Source organism: Pithys albifrons, chromosome 26, assembly GCF_047495875.1.
Source record: "Pithys albifrons albifrons isolate INPA30051 chromosome 26, PitAlb_v1, whole genome shotgun sequence".
NCBI classification, from domain to species: Eukaryota; Metazoa; Chordata; class Aves; order Passeriformes; family Thamnophilidae; genus Pithys; species Pithys albifrons.
In genome coordinates, this window is record NC_092483.1 from 1,545,103 (window position 1) to 1,568,090 (window position 22,988).

At 49.8% G+C, this 22,988-nt stretch overlaps 1 pseudogene; it reads left to right on the forward strand.

Annotated features, from left to right (window-relative positions):
- Positions 1-22,988, forward strand: part of LOC139682996 (zinc finger protein 154-like) — a 75,269-nt pseudogene that overhangs the window by 22,917 nt on the left and 29,364 nt on the right.

Here is a 22,988-nt window from a genome sequence, read left to right on the forward strand (position 1 = left end):
TTGAGTTGAAGTGCCTGTGAGCTGTGGGTGAGTCCAGGATGGTGCAGAGACTCCCCTGCAGCCTGGGGAGGAGCCCTCACTAAAGCAGGGGATGCCCAAAGGAGGCTGAGACCCCGTGGGAGCCCCTGCAGAGCTGTGGGGAGGAGCCCACACTGGAGGAGATTTGGTGGCAGGACTTGGGACCCCATGGGGGACCCACAGTGGAGCAACCTTTTCCTGAGGGACTGAGCCAATGGAAGGGACCCAGACTGGAGCAGCCTGTTCCTGACGGACTGAGCCCAGGGAAGGGACCCACAGTGGAGCAGCCTGTTCCTGAGGGACTGAGCCCAGGGAAGGACTCAAGTGGAAGAAGTTCTTGGAGGACTGTCTCCCTTGGGAGGGACCTAGGCTGGATGGAGCAGAGCAAAGACTGACTCTGTGCAAAGGGACCCCACACTCCAGCAGGGGAAAGGCTCCTCTCCCTGAGGGTGAAGCAGCAGCATAATCCTGATGAACTCACCGTAACTCCCATTCCCATCTCTCTGTGCTGCTGGGGAGGAGAAGGGAGGGAACTGGAGATAAAGTGAAGCTCAGCGTTTTTTTAGGATTTGTTTTACTTCTTGATGCCGAAGGATTTTAGTGTGTTTTTGTAGATTTTTAGAATCATATAAGTTCCATGGATTCTCCTGTGTTGTTCCCATCTTAGGTGAGTTACTAAAGCTCTTTCTCAGAGATTCGTGAGCTTTCTCATGCCCTGCCAAGGCCGTGGTGTTTGTGAGAAACCACCTGTAGAGAGTGTGAAGACAAAACACAGGAAGAAGGCCTGGACTTCCTGGAACATCTGCAAGGAGCAGTTCTGAAGACCCCTCTGAGTGGGGCACAGAGGGAAATGAGGATCATGGTTGGTTATTGATATCTCATATGTAAATTGCTGGAGAGGTTATAAAATTGTGACATCCCTGGTCATGTGTGCACAGACCTTCTGCTGTGCACCCGAGAAACTTCAAATAAAGGTAACCTGTATATCTTTCTGCATTAAACTGTTTTTGAGTGTCTATTTTCTCAAGGATTTAGGCAACAAAAGAATCCCCAGAATTTCATCCCAGATCCCCCTAATTTTACCACAAATCCCCAAGATTCCACCCAAAGTCCCTTTAATTCCACCCAAAATTCCTTTAATTCCACCAAAACATCCCCTGATTTTCACCTCATACTACAATGGTTCTACACAAAATTACCTTAACCCAACATCAACGGACCCACCAGTAAGGGAAGCCCTATGAGTGCCCTGACTTTGGGAAGAGCTTCATCTGCTACTCCATCTCTATCACCCATTGGAGGATCTACATTGGGAGCAGAGATCCTGACCCACATTCCCAGTGACCCACCTGGCTGGTGGTCTCTGCATCCTCCTGGTTCTCCGTGGGCACTTGGGTTAACACAGGGGAAGGAACATCCATGGTGTCATGGTTTTAGTTAGGCCCAGATTTGGGCTTTGGTTTTTGATCAAGGCTTGGACAATCAGCTGACTCAAACTGGGTCAGACCAGCTGACTTCTACTGGGCAGTGATATTCCATACCATATTCTATCATCATCTCAGATAGAAAAAGAGAGGGAGGACGGATTTTCCTTCTTCTTCCTGCTGTCTGAACAAGGAGTTGGGTGGCAGCTCAGAGCTCCTGGGGGGAACTGCCCTCTGGCAGTTCTTTGTCTTTACTGGGGAAGTAGAAATTTATTTTGTTTGTTCTTGCTATCTTTTATTCTAGGTGGTAGTTTGTTTTTTATTTGGTTTCTATTTTATTTTTTGTTTAATATACCATATCCTACCAAACCATGGTCTGTGCCCTTTTTTTTTTTTTTGGGGGGGGGGGAGAGGGGGAGGGGGAGGAAAGGGGAGGGAAGAAGAGGGGACTTTGCTTCCAAAGTGATTACTTAGCATTTTTGGTATTTTGGTATGGGGACACAGACTGAAGTGGGAAATTCATTGGGAAGAGGGAATTTGCTGACTTTTGATCCTAAAAATCTCATCTGCTCCATACAGTTGGTTCTTCTGGTGTCCTAAAGCAATCCTGAATGGTGTTTGAGATCTTTTCTAAACTAAATAATTTCATAATTCCCATTCTCTGTGGCTCTGCCTCTCTATGGGCCATTCAACCCAGCCCAATCCCATGCACACTCACATGATGCTTTTTTTGTTTTTTATTTTATTTTATCCATCTTCATCCTTTAAAATCACCTGAAATTGGGGGTAAAATAAAGAAATTGAACAGAGACATCTAAACACCCACCATTTTGTTAAGATTTGGGGAAGGAATTTGGTGTTCAGTGGGATATTCAGGAAGATTTCAGGGTTCTGTGGGGATCTGGGAGAGTTTTGCCCAAAATTGGGGGTCTCCAGGCCAAATGACTTTTCTCCATCATTTTGCAGTCCAAAATCTGAGAGGGATCGATCTGTCACCTCATAATGCCTCAATCCCACCCCAAAATTGCTGCATGCCAACTTCAAAAGACTCAATCCCACCCCAAAATGGTTTAATCCAACTTGAACCCACTTATGGGAGTCAGCAGCAGGAGAAGGGGTGCTACAAACCCAGGAATGGTGGGATAAAATTGGGAGGGATCGGATGCAAATTGGGAGGGTTGGAATAGGGCTTGAGGGGGAAGGGCTGGGGTTTAGGAAACATGAGATGGGGGGTCTGGAAAGACTGAGGGATCTTCTGGGGTGCCCTCCTATCCTGAGGGGGTTCTGTGAGGGAGTGTTGGGGACATGTGGCTCCAGTGCTTGAAGTGGGACCCCACAGGGAGGGACACAGGGAGGTTGTTTTGGGGGGATCCTTCTGCTTTCCACCAATTCTGTGGGGCTATAAACATCTTTTGAGGGTCTCCCTCCTATTTTTCATTGGCTGAGTTGAACCTCTTCCAATTTGGGGAGATGAGATGACACTATTGGTAGAAGAATCCTGCTTTCAACCAATATTTAGGGGTTCTAAATGGGTCTTGGGAGTCTCCTCCTCATTCTGGGGATTGCAGTGACCCCCCTGGCTCCACTGATGCCTGAGGGGGGTTATAATCCCCAATTCTGAGGAGTTACAAGTGGCTTGGAAGGAACCCAGGTTTGATGGACATCTCATCTGCAGGAGGGTGTCCCCCCTTCCTCCAGGCCTCCTGCGGTGGTTCTGGGAGCCCTCCACACACAGGGGGCACCCATAGAATTTTTTGGGGTGATGGAGCTCTTTGTGCACTGGGACAAGCCCAGCTGGTGTCTCAGAACCCCAGAATGTGCTGAGTGGTAAGGGAACAACAAGCGTCATGGAGTCCAACCCTCAGCCTTGCACAGGACCATCCCCAAGAGTCACACCCTGTGCCACAGAGCATTATCCAAACTCTCCTGGAACTCTGTCAGCCTTGGGGCTGTGCCCACTACCCTCTGGGGGAAGAGCCTCTTTCTAAGATCTAACCTGACCCTGCCCTGACACAACTCCAACCATTCCCTGGGTGCTGTCCCTGGTCCCCACAGAACAGAGACCAGGGCCTTCCCCTCCTCTGCCCCTCTCAAGGAAGTTGTACCTGCACTGAGCTCTCCCCTCAGTCTCCTCTTGTGCAGCTGAACACACCAAGTGCCCTCAGCCGCTCCTCACACACTTCCCCTGCAGGCCCTTGCCCATCTTGGTTGCCTCCTTTGGACATTCTCAAATGGCTCAATCTCTTCCTTCTGTTGTGGTGCCCCAAAGGGCCCCAGAATTTCAGCTGAGGCAACTGCCAGGGCTGTGTGATATGGGGCCTGAGGGTGCTCAGGGGACACTGTGACACTGCAGGGCCTCCTGGAACTCAGGGGACACTGTGACATTGCCCAGTTTTAAAGTATTGTTATTAGCATTTCTTTTTGATAAAGAGTTATTTTTTCCCTTTTCATCTGTGCATATTTGCTCTCTTGCTCTCTCTCTATATCTTTCCCTGTTTTGGTGAAACCAGGGGTATTGAATTCGAGGCAGGGTGTTGAGGTCAGTAAGACGCATCCATGCTATCAACACATACAAAGTGAATATCTTGGCTTTCTTTTTAAAAAAGATAAGTTACCTCTTCATCCAACAACTTAACAGCCCTCTGAAAACAGAAACAAGCTTTAAAAAACTGACAGTAGCCAATCAGATCATTTTCAAAGACCTCCAAAGTTTTAGGGTTTTTAAGCTCTGATGTTTTCTCTGAGACAAAACTGAACCAAAGTCCGAGATGGCAACCTCTTCAGAATACAAAGCTTCCTCTGCTTCTTGTAATTTTGTGGATGAGGCCTAGCCACAGTCTGTTCTATTTGCATGCATTACAGTTTGTCACATGATTATGGAGCACAAACTCAGGCTGGGTGGAGAATGGATTGAGAGCAGCCCCAAAGAGGAGAAGGACTTGGGGCTGGTGATTGATGAGAAGCTCAGGCAGCACTGCTTGGCTGGGCAGGGAAGCCACTGGCAAGAGCCCAGTGGTCCCTGAGCATCCCAGCACAGGCAGTGGCTCCTCTGGGCCAGCGAGGGGCTAGGACAGGGCCCCCCAGCAGAGATCAGATGGTGTAAATCCAGTGTGCTGGTTGGACCTGTTGGCAGCTGCCTGTCTCACACTGAGAACTGGGCTCTCCCTCATTCAATCTCCTTTCAGAATGGTATTTAGTGAACAGATCTGAAGCCTCACTGCAGGGTCCCCTTTACTCCTGCAGCCCCCGATGCTGCAGGTGTGACAATGATGGGCTGAGAAGAATTTTCGGGCTCCCATGGAACCACAGGAACATATATCTAAAATAGGCAGTGCACAAAGGCATTTCTGGAACAGATCTGATTTTTGTTATTAAAAATTCGTGCTGCATAAATTTAGTTTTTCATTTTTTTCCCCATGGCTACTGGTTGCCACCTGAATTTTATCAGTAAAATTGCAATTGCCTCTTTTGATCAGTGCCATCCCTAGTGCATTTGTGACAGTGAACTCAGTGTTTTTGTCTCAAGTGTAGCCATCAGTAGACATTGGAATGCTCACAAGCCCCTGAGCACTAAGTCAAGGTGAGTGAGGGCCATACAGGCCTCATTTGCAGCACTCAAACACAGTCCTGTTGCTGCTGCTCTTGAAATAGAATAAAATTCCAGAGGCCACCCCAGAAATTGCTTCTGTAGTGTCAAATAAAATTAAAATATCCACCCTCCCCTCCTAGATGGACCTCTGACCAACAGTTCCTGCCCATTCCTGTGCTGGTTGCTCCTGAGTGACCTTGCTGTCAGGTCCTAAACATATCTTTTCAAGGATTCCTTGTTTACAAACTAAACCCTGAGATCTTTGTCTTCACCAGAGATGTGTGAGAAAGGGCAGTGTTGGTTCCACTCAGGGCAGGGCTGAACACTGGGGTGACTTGGCAGCTCCCTCTGCACCGTGTGTGCCACCTGGATTCCTTTGGGAAATGTTCCTGCCTCCAAATGGAACACAACAGTGGCCTTTTGGACATGCTGCCCCTCAAGGGGGTAACTCTGAACATTTAGAATAAAACAATGACCCCTCCCAACAGCCAAGCAAAGCTTGTAGCTGTTTCCTAAGAGCATCATGTGTGGTGTCCCCAGTTGTGTCTCTGGGCAGGGTCTGGAGGGTCTGCTTTGTTCAGGGCAGCCCTGGGGGCCCATTGCCACGGGCAGGGCTGCACTCTGAGGGTCAGGGCTTTGTTTCTTTGGTGTCCAGGGGCCAGTGTAGGATGGGCTGTGCCATTCCAAACGAGCTGCTGCCATGGGCAGCTCTGCAGGGTCCAGCAGGGCAGCTCAGTGTGGGGGTGATGCTGAGGGGCCCCCAAGGGAACCAGCACTGGGGATGTCTGAGCAGGGGCAGCACAGGGGGTGGAGAGGGGCCTGGTCCTGCTGTCAGGAGCAGCAGTGGGGTGTTGCCTTAGGAATTTATTGATCTGTAGATTTTATGTAGCTATGGAGTTCCTTACATTGAAAGTAGGAGCTGGCAGCTTCTAAGCCCTGAGCTACAATCCTGCATTTCTGTCTTAAGAGTCAGAGAGGAACTAGAACATATTCTAGTCCAAATAAAGAAGCCATTTTAGTCCTAGTGACAGAAGGCCCAGAAACCAGGCTGCCTGTGCCACTGTGGTTACCTCCCTCTCTTGCAAGTTACTGGAAAATTCAGCAGAGGGGGAGGGGGGAGGGGCAAAGAAGGTCTGAGCAAGGTGTGAGGGACAGGATCTGCCTTCCCCGGACTTGGGGTCAGGGCTGGGCCTTTCTGCTGCCTCCAGCCAAGCCAGGCTTTGCTCAGCACCTGAGCTGCTGCCCAGAGCCTTTGCCTCCCTGCAGTTGTGGCCTCCAAGGATCTGCTGGGACGAGTCCCTGGGGAGGCTTTGTAATGAATGGCCCTTTGGTGGGGCTTTTTAATGTTCCAAGGGACTGCAGGTTTTTTTCCCCGGTGCTTTGGATTTTCCTTTCCTCACTGAGCCTGTGAGAGGTTTGTTCAATCATGGCCTCTGATGATCTCCTCAGGGTCACAGGAAGATGAAAGGGAGGAGGGCCAGGATAGCTGAGTCCAACTGGCCCAAAGAATGATCCCTTTGATGCAGGGCCGTGCTCAGGGTGTTAATGGGGGGTTGGTCAGGAAGGGCTGATCTCTGCCTGGGCTCAGCTGGGCATTGGGCACTGAGTGGTGAGCAATGGAGCAATGGTGTTGTGCACCATGTGTGCTTCTTGTGGAGTTTCTTTGTTCTGGTTCCAGCTTTTATTACTGACATTGTTGTCATGGGTAGCAGTAGTGTGTTCTCTGAGGGTAACACAGAACACTCACCAGATCATTTTCCCTATTTCCTGCTGTAGCCCCTGCAGTTACAGGGCTCTGTTTGCTGGTTCACATGTAGATTTAGAGCCCCTGGAGAACAAGCAAACAAGGACCCCCTATAAAGTCTCTTCCTTGCCATGTTCTTGAGAGTGACTTTGCAAAAAGCCCTAAGACTGCATGTCTTGAGCTAAGGAGAATCCCTTTCCTGATGGAGCTGCTGTTGTGGAGCCCAGCTGTGTCCCAGCAGTGCCCATGGCCTGTCCCTGCCTGTGACCCCAGGATGAACATGCAGCAGGTCTGTGTCCCAGCTGGCAGAGGACCAAGGCCTTAGTCCAGCACAGGGGCTCTGCAGGAGAGCGTACAAGTGGAAAGAGACCAGGTCAGAAAAGGCCCAGTGCTGGTGCTCCCTGGCAGTGCTGCTGTGCCAGGACTCTTTTGCCTTTCTCTGCACACATGAAACTGCCCAGTAGGTCCCTGAAAGTCTCAAAGGAAAAATCCCAGACACATAAGGCTAATACAAAAGAGTTTATTTTGTTTAAATATAGAGACAGCACAATTACTCGATTAAAGATTTAAAGAGCCAAATTAATGAACTAGAATTTAGATGAGAGGATGAATAAAGTAATTTCATTTAGCACAATATTATGATAAAAAGAACCCATGGACCACCAAGAAAAACCTGAGAAGGCAAGCTAAACTTTCATGAGTTTTATTATAAACACTGCACAGAAGAAAACATGATTTTTTTTGCAACTGATAAGAATCCAGTCATCATTTTCCTCACAGCATCCTTGATTTCCTGGTTCCTCAGGCTGTAGATGAGGGGCTTCAGTGTTGGAGGCACCACTGAGTACAGAACTGACAATGCCAGATCCAGAGATGGGGAGGAGATGGTAAGGACCTTCAGATTAGAAAACGCACCAGTGCTGAGAAACAGGGAGACCACGGCCAGGTGAGGGAGGCATGTGGAAAAGGCTTTGTGCCGTCCCTGCTCAGAGGGGATCCTCAGCACAGTCCTGAAGATCTGCACATAGGAGAAAACAATGAAAATGAAACAACCAAATCCTACACAGGCACTAACCACAAGAAGTCCAAGTTCTCTGAGGTGGGAGTGTGAGCAGGAGAGCTTGAGGATCTCACAGAAGAACTGTCCCAGGGCATTGCCCTGGCACAGAGGCAGGGAAAATGTATTGGCTGTGTGCAGCAGAGCATAGAGAAACGCACTGGCCCAGGCAACTGCTGCCATGTGGGCACAAGCTCTGCTGCCCAGAAGGGTCCCGTAGTGCAGGGGTTTGCAGATGGCAACGCAGAGGTCATAGCACATGGTGGTGAGGAGATAAAACTCTTCTAAGACGAAGAAGACAAAGAAAAAGATCTCTGTTACACATCCTGCGTAGGAAATGGTTCTGATGTCCCAGAGGGAGTTGTGCATGGCTTTGGGGACAGTGGTGCAGAGGGAGCCCAGGTCTGTGAGGGACAGGTTGAGCAGAAAGAAGTGCATGGGGGTGTGCAGGTGGTGGTCGCAGGCTATGGCGCTGATGATGAGGCCATTACCCAGGAGGGCAGCCAGGGAGATGCCCAGGAAGAGCCACAAGCACAGGAGCTGCAGCTGCTGCGTGTCTGCCAGTGCCAGGAGGAGGAACTGGCTGATGGAGCTGCTGTTGGACATCTGGTGTTTCTTAATAGAGGTTCTGTTCAGAAAAGGAAAACACGGAGAATAATTAAGGACAGAGGTCTCTGGCAAAACCAGTCTGTTTTTACCCCAAATCAATGTGTCAAATGATGCCAAATGTGCTGCCAAGGAGTCAGTGTTCCTCTGCTGCAATAGGACATTTTTTTTTTTTTACAGCTCAGACATTCACAAGTGACATGAGGTATAACCCACCTTGTATTCAAAAGTTCCATCTCTGCAGTCATGACTCAGAAGACACGTCTGGTTAACGTTCTTTTCCACTGGAGGAATCCTCATTTTCCTTGCCCAGCACACAGTGCCCAGCAGAGCTGCAGGAAAGGGTCCCCAGAGCTGCCTGAATGCCCCCTCCCCCGGGGGTGCCTTGGGGGCATTTTCCCCCCACTCTCTACCCAGGGCTCTGCTGCCTGGAGCTGTCCCTGCCAGCAGCTGCTTCCCTGTGCCTAGGGCTGGGCCCTGGCAGTGCTCCCAGAGCCCATCCCAGCCCTGGGTTCTCAGCTCTGCCCTTCAGAGCCCTCCCAGCACAGGGGTGCCTCCCAGCACAGCATAGCCGAGGGGTGGCTCTGGATGTGCAGGCTCTGATGGCAGTTTCAGACCCACCCTGAGGAGATTGGAAAAGTAACATCGATGCTGCCTGAGAGCCACTTTGTGGTGATTTCTCATAGTCCCTTGTTTATTCACTTTTAAAATAAAGAGGTTACAGGTTTCAGAGTCTCCTCCTAGGCTCAGAGATAAATTTCTCAGTCTCAGTTCACACCCAGACAATCCAGAGGATAACACTGAAAGAAAAGGACTGTTCCCTATATGGTATCCTCTTTCATGGTGTGCTTCCTGAAAATGCTCCTGGGAACTTTTCTGCTTTGATCTGGAACTGTGAGCATCCCTTGCCCCTGCACCACACTTTTGACAGGAGAAAGACCTTCTCCTTCAATACCAGGGGTTGCTCCTTCCCCACAGCCCTTTCTCCCCAGCCCTGTGAGCAGCTCCCCAGGCCGGCTGAGAGCCGACCCTGGGAGGAAGCAGAGTCCCTGCCTCAGCACAGTGCCCTGGGCTGCAGGACCCTGCTCTGCACCACAGCCCTGGGCACCCCTGGCTGCACCCCCTGGCTCCACAGCTATTCCAAAGTGCCCCCCAACAGCCCCCTCCTCACACATCCAATCAGCTGGGGCTGGGCCAGCTTTAGAAGATGCCTCCAAGAGCTGCCCCTGCATTGCCCTGCACCCACAGACTCACCGTGTCCAGCACTGCAAAGATTTCTCCTCCATGAGCTCCGAGTCATCCTCCCAATGCTGAGCCCCTTTAAGCTCTGTCTGTGCCCTGCTCGTGTCCCTGAGATGCCCTGGCAGTGCCCTGAGCCCTGCTGGGCTGTGCACAGGAGCTGCTCCTGGGCAGAGCTGTCTCTCTGCAGCACTGCCTGCTTGCCAAGAGCTCCCTGTGTGCCAGGAGCCCGGCCCAGCTCAGCAGCACAGCAACAGCCCAGGGAATTTAATGACCCTCTGGGGGATTTGGTGCTGAGTCAGTTACTGAGGAAAGTTGCAGGAACCTCTTGAAAAACCAAAGTCATATTCAAACTTTAAAATTTTTTGAAGTTCTAATGAGTCCCACTGGGGCATCCAACTGACAAAACATCTACAGGAACTTGGTAGAGCAGAAACCTGGAAACAGTGATGACAGGTGTTATGGGTTCACCTAGGTGAGCCTAAATTTAGGTTTTAAGTTCAGACTAGGCCTGAAGTTGTCAGCTGATTTGAGCTGGGCTGAGCTAACAGCTGACTTCTTCTAGCCAATAGTGTTTTATTCCATACCATATTATGACATAATTTTCCAGGGAAGTAGAAGCCAGAGTGTGAGTGGTTTAGTTCAGTTGCTTCACAGCTGTGATCCTGAGAAGGCATGCCGTTCTATCCCAAGAGAGATGGAGAGGCCCAGGCCCACAGTGTCGGCTCACCACTATACAATCTCAGTAAAGTAAAATGTGTTGTTCTTGGTTCTTTTCTTTTTGCTTGGGTCTGTCTTTCTGGGGATTGAGTTCCTTGAAGTAGTTTGTGATTAGAATAGTGGGATTGGTATGTTTCACTGGGAAGTGAACGATTATTTCTTGCTTTTTTAAAACTTGTATGCGCATGTATTGTACTTTCTTCTAATTTTTCTCTTTCTTTCTGTAAAAATACATGTAGTTTTAGCATAAACGTAATTTGAGGGGTTTTTCCCTTCCCTCCTTTCTCGGCTTAGACAGGGAAGCTAACATCTGGCTTGGACAGTTGGCAGTTTGCCAACTCAAACCAAGACAACAGGTCAAGGAATCAGAGAATCATCAGGGTTGGAAGATACCTTTTAGATCTTTTTGTCCAACTCTGAATGCAGCACCACCATAATCACCCCTAAACCATAACGCAGAGTGCTACATCCAGACACCATGTGAACACTTCAAAAGACACCAGCACCTCCCTGGGCTTCTTATCTCAGTGCATAAACACTCTCTCAGTGAAAAAACATTTTTTAATATCTAATCTGAACCTCTCCTGACACCATTTAAGGCCATTTTATCTCTTCCTGTAACTATAGCCTTGGTAGAACAGGCTGGCCACCAACTCACTAAAACCTCCTTTTGGGTCTTTGTAGAGAGCAATGAGGTCCTCCCTGAGCCTCCTCTTCTCCCGACTCAAGAAAAACAGTTCCCTCAGCCATTCTTCATGACACGCTTTTTCCAGGCCCTTCCCCAGCCCTGTTCCCTTCTCTGGACATGCTGCAGCCCTTCAATGACCTTTTAGCAGTGAGGGACCAAGAACTGGACATAGCACTGAAGGTGGGACCTCATCAGTGCCCAGTGCAGAGGGACAGTTGGTTCCCTGGTCCTGCTGGCCACATTATCCCTGGCACCGGCCAGGATGCCATTGGACTTCTTGCCCACCTAGGCACACTTCAGCCACTCTCCACTCCCCAAGTCCCTTCCTGCTGAACAGCTCTCAGGGCACTTTGCCCCCAGCCTGGAGCATTTCATGGGGTTTTTGTGACCCAAGGGCAGGACCTGACACTTGGTCTTATTTATCCAGCCTGTCCAGATCCCTCTGCAGAGCCTTGCTGCCGTGCAGAAGATCCACAATCACACCCAACTTGGTGTTGTCCACAAATTTACTGAGGGTGCCCCCGATCTTCTTGTTCAGATTATCAATAATGATGTTAAACAGGACCAGCCCCAACACTGAGCCCTGAGGAACCCCACTAGTGACCAGCCCCACCTGGATTTAGTTCCATTCCCCACCACTCTCTAACCATCAGCCAGTTTTTCACCCAGCAAACAGTTCCCTCATCCCAGCCATGAGCAGCCACTTTCTGCAGGAGATGCTGTGGGAGGTGGTGCCAAAGGTTTTACTGAATTCTAGAGAGACACATCCACAGCCTTTCCCTCATCTCCTAATCAGGTCATTTTATCATGGAAGGAGACCATGTTGCTCAGGCAGGATCTGCCTTTCCCAAACCCACACTGGCTGGGCCTTATCCCCTGGTTGTCCTGCAAATGCCATGTGATGATGCTCAAGATGATCTTCTCCATGGTCTTTCCTGGCATCAAGGTCAGGCTGACTGCCCTGGAGTTGCCCAGATCCTCCTTCCAACCCTTCTCATAGATGGACATCACAGTTGCTTATTTCCAGTCAGCTCGAACTTCTGCAGTTCACCAGGAGTGCTGGGCAATGAGTGAAAGTGGCTTGGCCAGCTCTTTCTTCAGCTCCCTCAGTACTCTCAGGTGCATCCCATCTGGGCCCTGGGACTTGTGGGGGTCTTATTGCCACAGCAGGTCACTGACCATTTCCTTCTAGATTTCAGGGGCTTTGCTTGACTTCCCACCACCAACTTCCAGACCTGGGAGTTGGGTGTCCAAAGAACAACTGGTTTTGGTAGTAAACACTGAAGAAAAGAAGGCATTGATTCCCTCAGCCTTTTCCTCCTGCCCTGACACTGTGCTGCCTCTGCATCCAGCAAAGGATGGAGACTCTCCTGAGCCCTCCTTTTGTTGCCCATGAATTAAGAGATGCACTTTTTGCTGTCTTTAAATTCAGCTCCAGTTTATCTTTGGCCCTTCACATTTTCCCCCTCCAAAACTTCACCATATCCTTGTAGTCCCCCCAAGGTTTCTGCCCCTCTTCCCAAAGGTGATAAACACTCTTTTTTATTCTGAGTTCCTGCCCATGCTCACTGTTTTACCAGGTCATACTTTTTGCCCCCTGGCTTGTCTTAGGCCACACAGGCACAGCTCCTGAAGTTTGAGATTTCCTTCTTAAAACACCTCCAGCCTTCATGGACTCCTTTATCATTCAGGGCTGACTCCCAAGGAACTCCATTTATCAATTTTCTAAACTGGCCAAAGTCTGTCAGCTGTCAGTCCAAGGTGTCAGTTCTGCTGGTGCCCCTCCTTCCTTCACCCACAATGGAAATCTCCATTATTTCACAGTCTCTGTGCCCAAGCCAGCCCTGACCACCACATCACCCACCAGCCACAGAATCACAGAATGATTTGGGTCATAAGGGACCTTAAAGAGGATCTCCTTCCAACCCCAGGGGCTGAAACAACTTTCACTAGACCAGGTTGCTCAAAGCCACATTCTGCTTGGCCTTGAACAACTTCCAGTGATGGAGCAGCCAGAACTATTCTGAGCAACCTGTGCCAGGACCTCGCCACCCTCACAGTAAAAAATTTCTTCCTAATATCTCATCTAAACCTTCCCTTTATCAGTGTGAAACCATTCCCCCTTGTCCTGTCACTTCAGGCTCTTCTAAATAGTCTCTCTGCATCTTTCTTGTTGGCTCCCTTCAGGTCCTGAAAGGCCATTTTAGGTCACCTCAAGACCTTCTCTTCTCCAGGCTGAACAATCCCAATTCTCTCATCCTTCCCTCATGGCAGAGCTGCTCCATCCCTCTGATCATCTTGGTGGTCTCCTCTGGACTTGCTTCACCAGCTCCATGTCCTTGCTGTGCTGGGACCCCAGAGCTGGAGGCAGCTCTGCAGGTGGGGCAACATCCAACCAGGTGTGTTCTAGCAAGGACAGTGTGGAACCTCCTGGATCCAAAGGGGCCATTTGAGGCACTTTAGGGCCTCATGGGAATAAAGGAATCCAGGGAGCCTCTGGAACCTCATGGAATCAAGAGGTCATTGTGACACTCCAGGGTTTTTGGAACCCAAGAAATCCTGGAATACTGTGGATCCGCACGGAGCCATGGGGCAATTGTGACATGTGGGAACCAAAGGAATCCTGAGATATTTTGGAAACTCCTGGAATCAAGGGGCCATTGTGACTCTTCAGGGCCTCATGGAAGCAAAGGAACCCTGGAACATTTTGGAACCTCATGGAATGAAAAGGCCACTGTGACACCTGAGGCCTCATCAAACCAAATGAACACAGGGAGGGACACTGTGGAAGCTCTTGTAAATAAGGGGCCATTGTGACACTTCAGGGCCTCAGGGAACCCAGGGAACACTGAGACATTTCAGAACCTTATGGAAACGAGGGTGTTGTTACACTGAGGAGCCTCATGGAATGAAGGGGCTTTGTGGCACTGCAGAGCATCATGGAGCCAAAGGGATGCTGGGGCACTGTGGAACCTCATGGAATCAAAGGCCATTGTGACATTGCAGGGATTGATGGAACCAAAGGAACCCTGGGAGACAGGAACCTCATGGAATCAATGAGCTATTGTGACTTGTGAAGAGCATCATGGAGCCAAAGGCACCCTGGGGCACTGTGGAATCTCATGGAACCAAGGGGCCTTTGTGACTTGTGGGGACTCCTGGAACCAAATGAACCGCAGGACATTTTGGAACCTCATGGCATCAAGGTGCCATTGTGGCACTGCAGAGCCTTATGGACCATGACAGGATGTTCTACCCTGATCAGGTCCAGAATGGCTCGGAGAAAGCAAACAATGCAGGCCCTCTGTGCTGAGTTACTGCTGCCACCAATGGGCTGTTTTGGTGTTGAATTCTGCTTAACCAGCCTGGTTCACCAAACTGCAAATACACATCCTGCTTTTTGAAATAAGATTTGACAGATAACCTGCTCACTGGCCTGGAAATTTGTGACTAGCAATCCCTGACTGTGTAACTCTAAATCCCAGCCCAACTTTCGTATGGCAGATCCTTCCACAGACTGCCTTGAAGTGTTTGGAGCTTCTCCCATGAAGCAGGGACAGCTCTTTGTGGTCACTGCCCAGGGGTTAAGGGAAGGAGAGAGATCTGCCCTCTTTAGCTGTGTGGTGAGTTACATCAATCTCTGCTTAATGATTGTTTCTTTTTGCTGGCTTCGATACAACTGTTTTAAAATAGTTGCTTTGATATAGTGCACTACATTATTTTATGCTATAATATACTCCACTAGGAGGTTTTTAGCTTTTCCACAGGATAGTAAATATTTAAGTAAATTATTAAGATTTTCATCTGTTCACTTGTCTGTTCTTTTGTCTACTCATTTGCCATAATAAGTAATTCATTTTATATAATTATATCTGATTTGTCATCAGTAAAACCTGTGGGAAAAAGGGATTCAATCACACCTCTATAATTTACACTGCAGAGTAAATCTGAGGCTAAGATTGGATCCAGTCACACCCAGACTCTTCTCTAACGAGTTTAGAAAGCAAGGGGTCCTTTCTGCCTCTTGCAGCTCAAAGAGAAAGCTTCTCTAATAAACTCTGTCTAAGACTTCTATGTCCACCATGACCTCATGAGCTTCTACACAGTCCCAAGGTTCCTTTCATCCTGTGAGCTTCCCCAGTGCCCAGCATTCCTTTGGTTCTCTGAGGCCCTGCAGTGTCACAATGACCCCTTGATTCCATGAGGTTCTACAGAGTGACAAGGATCCCTTTGGATCAAAAAGACTCTTCAGTGTCCCACAGGGACATTCATTCCATGAGGTTCCACAGTGTCACACTGGTCCCTTATGCTCCACAAGGCACTGCACTGTTAATAATGGTCCCCTAAATTCATGACACTCCACAGTGACTCTGTTTCCATGAGGCTATGCAGTGTCACAATGTCCCTTTTGTACCATCAGGCTCTGAGGAATCACAGTGACCCCTTGATTCCATGAGGTTACACCGAGTGGCAATGATCCCTTTGGATCAATAAGACTCTGCAGTGTCAACATTCCATGAGTTTCCACAGTGTCACACTGGTCCCATGTGCTCCCTAAGATCCTGAACTGTGACAAAGGTCCCTTAAATCCATGAGATTCCAAAGTGACCCCTTGATTTCATGAGGTCCTGCAGTGTCAGAGTGGTGGTTTCAGAGATGGTGGAGCTTTTGCTTTTGTGGTCAGAAATAGAATGAGAAAGAAATATTTTCACCAAAGGCAGTAAGGGAGGTTCAGACTGGACATGCAAAGAAAGGAATTTCGCTCCAAAAACAGTGCTCTGATACAAAACATCACCAAGAAGAGATCTGGGTCAGCCCAAGGCTTTGTGTTTCAAGGCAGAGCCAGGGAGGAGGGAGAGATGTCAGTGCAGGAAGGGGCCAGCGAGGTGGGGCAGCCGGGGGATGACGACAGCCTGCAGGGAAAGGGGCAGGGCATGGACACCGTAGGACACCCTGGGCTGGAGAGGAGACAAGGATGTGCAGAAGCAGAAAGGCCCTGCCAGAGCCAACTTGTGCAGGCCTTTGGCCATGGCTGCTGTGTGTGCCCCTGATGGCATGAGGAGACAAGTGACCCTTGCAGCCCTGGGGCCTCATTGTCTCCTTGTCCCTGCTCAGCAGCCTGGGAGGTGCTACCCCATCATCCTGCCCTTGGCATTTCACATCCCTCATCCCAGTGACCCAGAAAGAGCCCTGACGGATGAAGGAGGGACAGAATCTGCCTTCCCAGGCACCGGGGGTCATGGCTTACACCTTTAAATTCTCAAACACAGCCATTTTAACTCAGCATGAGAGGCATCTTTTCCTTGCTGGTTCAAATTTGTCTTCGCTGCCTGCAGTTTTCTGTTCTAACTGGAATCTGCGGACACTTTCTCAGTCCTGTCCCTCAGTGGGACCCATTAGCACTACAAGAAACTTCAGCATCTCAATCTGACTTTGACTTTTTGAGAAGTTGTTTGAACTTACTCTCATGGACAGAGTTTAATGTAAACAACATCAAAACCCCCAGAACGTCATTAAATGCCCTGGGCTGTTGCTGTGCTGCTGAGCTGGGCTGGGCTCCTGGCACACAGGGAGCTCCTGGCAAGTGGGCAGTGCTGCAGAGACAGCTCTGCCCAAGAGCAGCTCCTGTGCACAGCCCAGAAGGGCTCAGGGCACTGCCAGGGCATCTCAGGGACACGAGCAGGGCACAGACAGAGCTTAAAGGGGCTCAGCATTGGGAGGATGACTCGGAGCTCATGGAGGAGAAATCTTTGCAGTGCTGGACACGGTGAGTCTGTGGGTGCAGGGCAATGCAGGGGCAGCTCTTGGAGGCATCTGCTAAAGCTGGCCCAGCCCCAGCTGATTGGATGTGTGAGGAGGGGGCTGTTGGGGGGCACTTTGGAATAGCTGTGGAGCCGGGGGGTGCAGCCAGTGGTGCCCAGGGCTGTGGTGCAGAGCAGGGTCCTACAGCCCAGGGCGCTGTGCTGGGGCAGGGACTCTGCAGCCTGCCAGGGGCAGCTCTCAGCCGGCCTGGGGAGCTGCTCACAGGGCTGGGGCTGAAGGAGAAGATGTATGTGGAAGGAGGAACCCTTAGTATGTGAGTGCAGATTTCAAAACTGTTCACAACTCCAGCTCCCTAAAGGGGTTCTTACAGGGTAGTTTCAATGAAGCATTTGAAGTTGAGCTCCATGTTCTTTCTGTCATGTTCTTTCTCTCTTTTTCTTTAAGGTTTCCAGGTGGGCAATGGGACACTTAAATTATTCTCTCAGTTCAGGAGAAAGTTGTGAAACCCCAACTACTTTATTCTTAGGAAATCTCTACAATTACCACATCACACCTTACAGTATTAGTGTCCCTTTTCCAGCCTCGTCAGGGTTGTTCTGCATTGCCAGCAGAGCCTGCACAGCCAGTGCTGCCCCTGAGCAGTGCCCTGTGCTGGGAGGGCTCTGCAGGGCAGAGCTGAGCACCCAGGGCCAGGATGGGCTCTGGGGCACTGTCAGGGCCCAGCCCTGGGCACAGGGAAGCAGCTGCTGGCAGGGACAGCTCCAGGCATCAGAGCCCTGGGCAGGGAGTGGGGGGAAAAAGCCCCCAAGGCACCCCTGGGGGAAGGGGCATTCAGGCAGCTCTGGGGGCCCTTCCTTGGACTGGCTGCAGAACGTTTCCTTTACAGATTGCTTGTCTGACATACATTTTGATTTTCAGAGCTCCATGTCCCCACTGCAGCAGGAAGAAACTGAATCCTTGGCAGCACATGGGCAGAGCTCCTGCTCCTCACAACACTCTCAGCCAGTAAAAACTAGGGAAAGGATATGCATTTTGGCCGGGGGTGATCTATGAAAAATGGTGTTTCTTGTCTGAAATATTATATGTGGGTTTTTTTTCCTTTCAAATAGCCCCCTTTATCCAAAAGAACCAAATGCCCAACAGCAGCTCCATCAGCCAGTTCCTCCTCCTGGCATTGGCAGACAGACAGCAGCTGCAGCTCCTGCACTTGTGGCTCTTCCTGGGCATCTCCCTGGCTGCCCTCCTGGGCAACGGCCTCATCATCAGCGCCGTAGCCTGCGACCCCCACCTGCACACCCCCATGAACTTCTTCCTGCTCAACCTGTACCTCACAGACCTGGGCTCCATCTGCACCACTGTCCCCAAAGCCATGCAGAACTCCCTCTGGGACACCAGAACCATCTCTTACACTGGATGTGTTGCACAGGTATTCTTCTTTTTCCTCTTCACCACAACAGAGTTTTCTCTCCTCACCATCATGTGCTACAATCGCTACGTTGCCATCTGCAAACCCCTGCACTACGGGACCCTCCTGGGCAGCAGAGCTTGTGCCCACATGGCAGCAGTTGCCTGGGCCACTGGCTTTCTGAATGCTCTGCTGCACACAGCCAATACATTTTCCCTGCCCCTGTGCCAGGACAATGTCCTGGGCCAGTTCTTCTGTGAAATCCCCCAAATCTTCAAGCTCTTCTGCTCACACTCCTACCTCAGGGAACTTGGGCTCCTTGTGGTTAGTACTTGTTTAGGATTTGGTTGCTTTGTTTTCATAGTTTTCTTCTGTAGTCAGATCTTCAGGGCTGTGCTGAGGATCCCCTCTGAGCAGGGATGGCACAAAGCCTTTTCCATGTGCCTCCCTCACCTGGCCGTGGACTCCCTGTTTCTCAGCACATCATTTTTTGCCTACCTGAAGCCTCCCTCCATCTCTTCCCCGTCCTTGGATCTGGTAGTGTCAGTTCTATACTCAGTGGTGCCTCCAGTACTGAACCCCCTCATCTACAGCCTGAGGAACCAGGAGCTCAAGGGTGCTGTCAGGAAAATGATGACTGGGTGCTTTTCAGTAGCAGGAACCTGCCAGTTTTCTTCTGTACAGTGTTCATAATAAAACTCGTGACAGGCTCAGCTTGCCTTCCCAGGTTTTTCTTGGTGGTCACTGGGGTCTTTTTGTTGTAATGTTGTGCTCAATGAAATTGTTTTATTCATCCTCTCATCTAAATCACAGTCTAGTTCATTATTTTTCTCTATAAGCTGTATTTGAGTAATTGTGCTTTCTCTGTATTTAAACACAATAACCTCTCTTGCAGTAGCCTTGATTATCTGGGATTTTTCCTTTGAGACTTTCAGGGACCTATTTGGCAGTTTCATGTGTGCATCTTCCAGCCCAGCATGGCCCTGGCTACAGGACAACCCTGCTGCCGACGCCGTCCTGCCGGGGCTGGGTGTGGGGGGATGTGTTTGGCCTTCCCTGTGGGCTGGAGGCAAATCCCCTGCCTGTGCTTCCTTCCTCTCCTTCCCTTCTCTCTTTCTTTTTTCCTGCCTCTTCTTTCTCCTTCTGCTTTTTTTCTCCTTCTCTTTCTTCCTTTGTCTCCTTGTTTAGTATTTTTTTTGTTCCTTCCTCTCTTTCCTTTCATTGTTCCTTTTTCTCGTTTCTCATTCTTGTCTTTCTTCTTTCTTTTTGTTCCTTGTTCTTCTTCCTCTGCTTTTTCCTTTTCCTATTTCCATCCTCTTGTTCTTCTCCTCATTCCGTCCTCTCCCCTGCCTTGTTTCTCTTATTCCTTCCTACTCCTTCCTTCTCCAGCTTCCTTCTCCATCTTTCTCCTACTTCTCCTCCTTCCTTTTCCTTCTTCCTTTGTCCTTTCCTTTCCTTGTTCTTTTTACTACTTCTTGATTCCTTTCTTCATTTTCTTCCTTCCTCCATTTGCTTCTCCTCTTTTCTCCTTCCTTCCTTCCTTCCTTCCTTCCTTCCTTCCTTCCTTCCTTCCTTCCTTCCTTCCTTCCTCCCTCCCTCCCTCCCTCCCTCCCTCCCTCCCTCCCTCCCTCCCTCCCTCTATTTGTTTATTTTTCTTCTACTTCTTTCTTTTTATGTTCCTTGTTGTCTTTCTTATTTTTCTTTCTTCTTTTCATTTTGTTTCTTTTTCATCTTCCTTCTCCTTGTTCCTTTTTGGTTTTGTTTCTTCCTCTCGTTCTTCCTTTTGCTTGTTCCTTCCTCTCATTTTCCTTCCTGCCTTAGGCCACGAGCTGAGCACAGAGAGCACGGAGGACAAATCCCCCCAGCAGAACCTGGTGGCAGAGGCCGTTCTGAACAGTTCCATGGCAGTGGACGTGAGCGGGGAGGAAAAGCCATGGACATACCCCAGGAGGAGAAGCTCTAAAACCAGCACAGGGTGCTCCGAGGTCTTAATACCCACCCATAGAGGGAAAGGCAGACGGAGGTTCATTCGGCGCTCTGACCTGGTGATGCAGCAGCAGCTTCAGACGAGGGAGAAGCACTAAAAGTGTTTGGAATGTGGGAAGAATTTCAGCAACAGCTCCTACTTAATCTGCCATCAGATGATCCACACTGGGGAATGGGCCTACACATGCAGAGAATGTGGGAAGGGCTTCGGCCACAGCTCTGACCTCATCCGCCACCAGATGATCCACACTGTGGAACGGCCCTATGAGTGTTCTGAATGTGGAAAGAGGTTTCAGACAAGCTCAGATCTCCTCAAGCATCAGTGCACACACACAGGGGAGAGGCCTTTCCGCTGCACCGACTGCGGGAAGATATTCAAGGAGAACTCCAACCTCATCAGGCACCAGTGCATCCACACTAGCGAGAGGCCATATGAGTGTGACGAGTGTGGGAAGAGCTTCACCGATAGCTCTACCTCGACCAAACACCAACGGACCCACCAGTAAGGGAAGCCCTATGAGTGCCGTGGCTGTGGGAAGAGCTTTGTCTGCTGCTCCAACTTCATCACCCTTTGGAGAATCCATGCTGGGAACAGACCTGGTGACCCACATTCCCGTTGATCCATGTTGAGAAGACACCTGGCTGGTTTTCTCCACGTCCTCCAGGTTCCTTGTGGGCACTTGTGTGAACGCAGTGGGAGGAACACCTAACAGGAGACATACCAGTGTTGGAAATTCATGGAGAAGAGATTTTTTGATTTTACACCCCAGAATATTTCACCTGCTCCATTCCATTGTTTCTTCTTGTGGCATCAAGCCCCCTAATTCTAGACCAAATACCTGAATTCCACTGAGAAGTTTCTTAATCCCTTCAAGCATTCCCAAAATTTCATCCCAAATCCCCCAGTTTTCTCCTCCAAATCGCCAAGGTTCCACCAAAATTTGCTTAGTTTCACACAAAATTGCCTGAAATCCAATGACATATCACTGAATTCCACCTACAACATCCCTGATTCACCCCAAATCTCTTTACTTTAGCCGAAAATCTCACTAATTTCACCTAAATTCCCCAATTCCACCCCAAATCATTTTATTCTACCCAAAATTCACTTAATCCCACCTCAACTCCCTGTAATAGCCCCTAAAATCCCCAATTCCACCAAAATCCCTTCCCCAAGTCACCCAGCCTTCGAAGTTGTGCTGGTTTAAAGGTGAACCAGCAGGGGAAATGAACTCACCACGAGAGAGATTATAAGTCAGAGCTAAAATTTAATAATAATATTACAATAACAACACTGACACAAAAGGGAAATTGCTTTCAACTCACAAAACCCCAGCAGTATAACCCAGTGTCCTGGGGCACAAACCCAAGGGGGTTTGTTTGCCCTTGTGCTGAGACCCCTGTGGTTCCCCTAAGTCCAGAGCAAAAGGGAAAGAAAAACCTGTTGGTGCAGGCAAGGGCTGTGGTCTGGGCGAGAACGGTGATCTCCTCCTGTCAAGGTCCTGCTGCTGCTCTGGATCCGACGAGAAGTTCCCGAGGTCCTCCTACCCACCACCTATGTACCCTCAGGGAGCACCCAGTCCCTCCCCCTGGGCGGGGACTCACACAATGGGTGATTAACTCTGGGAGCCAGGGGGTATTGAACTGTTGATGGCCCATTAGCAGCTCCGCCCCCCCCCAGGCTGGGTGTGAAGGTGATAATGGCTCCCTGGGCAGCTGCTGCTAATGGCCCATTGACCTTGGGGAATGAATAGAGGGGGTAGAATACACAGCTTTGATCACCCCCACACAGGGTTAGCTGGTCCCTCCTTCTGAACTAGGACATTATCCACCCCTTATTCTACTCCATCTAGTCATTCCCAAATTAATCCCCTTTTTACCTATACATATATACAATGAAACATTACAAACTCTTCTCGCTCAAAATTAGGTCCCCTTGTGGTACACAACGTGTTTCTCCATCTTTTTGCATTACCCACCAAGTGCAACCAGGTCCTTGAGCAAAGACAATCCCTCGGATGGGTTTGCCTTTGTTTGAGGTGGGACTAACCCAAACAGTCTTTCCTAACATACCTCTCATATGGACCACAGGGACTTTATCTCCATCTACAGTATTCAAGAGTTCTGATTGGGCAGGGCCAGCTCGATTGATGTAGCCCCGGGTGTTGACCAACCAGGTGGCCTTTGCCAAATGCAGCTCCCAGTGTTTGAAATTTCCCCCACCCAACGCCTTCAAGGTGGTTTTCAGCAGTCCATTACATCGCTCAACTTTCCCGGCAGCTGGAGCATGGTAGGGGATATGATACACCCACTCAATGCCGTGCTCTCTGGCCCAGGTGTCTATGAGGCTGTTCTTGAAGTGGGTGCCGTTGTCAGACTCTGTTCTCTCTGGGGTGCCGTGTCTCCACAGGACTTGTTTCTCAAGGCCCAGGATGGTATTCCGGGCAGTGGCGTGAGATACGGGGTATGTCTCCAGCCATCCAATGGTTGCCTCTACCATGGTCAGCACGTAGCGCTTGCCTTGGCGTGTTTGGGGAAGTGTGATGTAGTCAACTTGCCAGGCTTCCCCATACCTGTATTTTGACGACCGTCCACCATACCATAGAGGCTTCACCCGCTTGGCCTGCTTGATGGCAGCACATGTGTCACAGTCATGGATAACCTGCGAGACACTGTCCATGGTTAGATCCACCCCTCGGTCACGAGCCCATCTGTATGTCGCATCTCTGCCCTGATGACCAGAGGCATC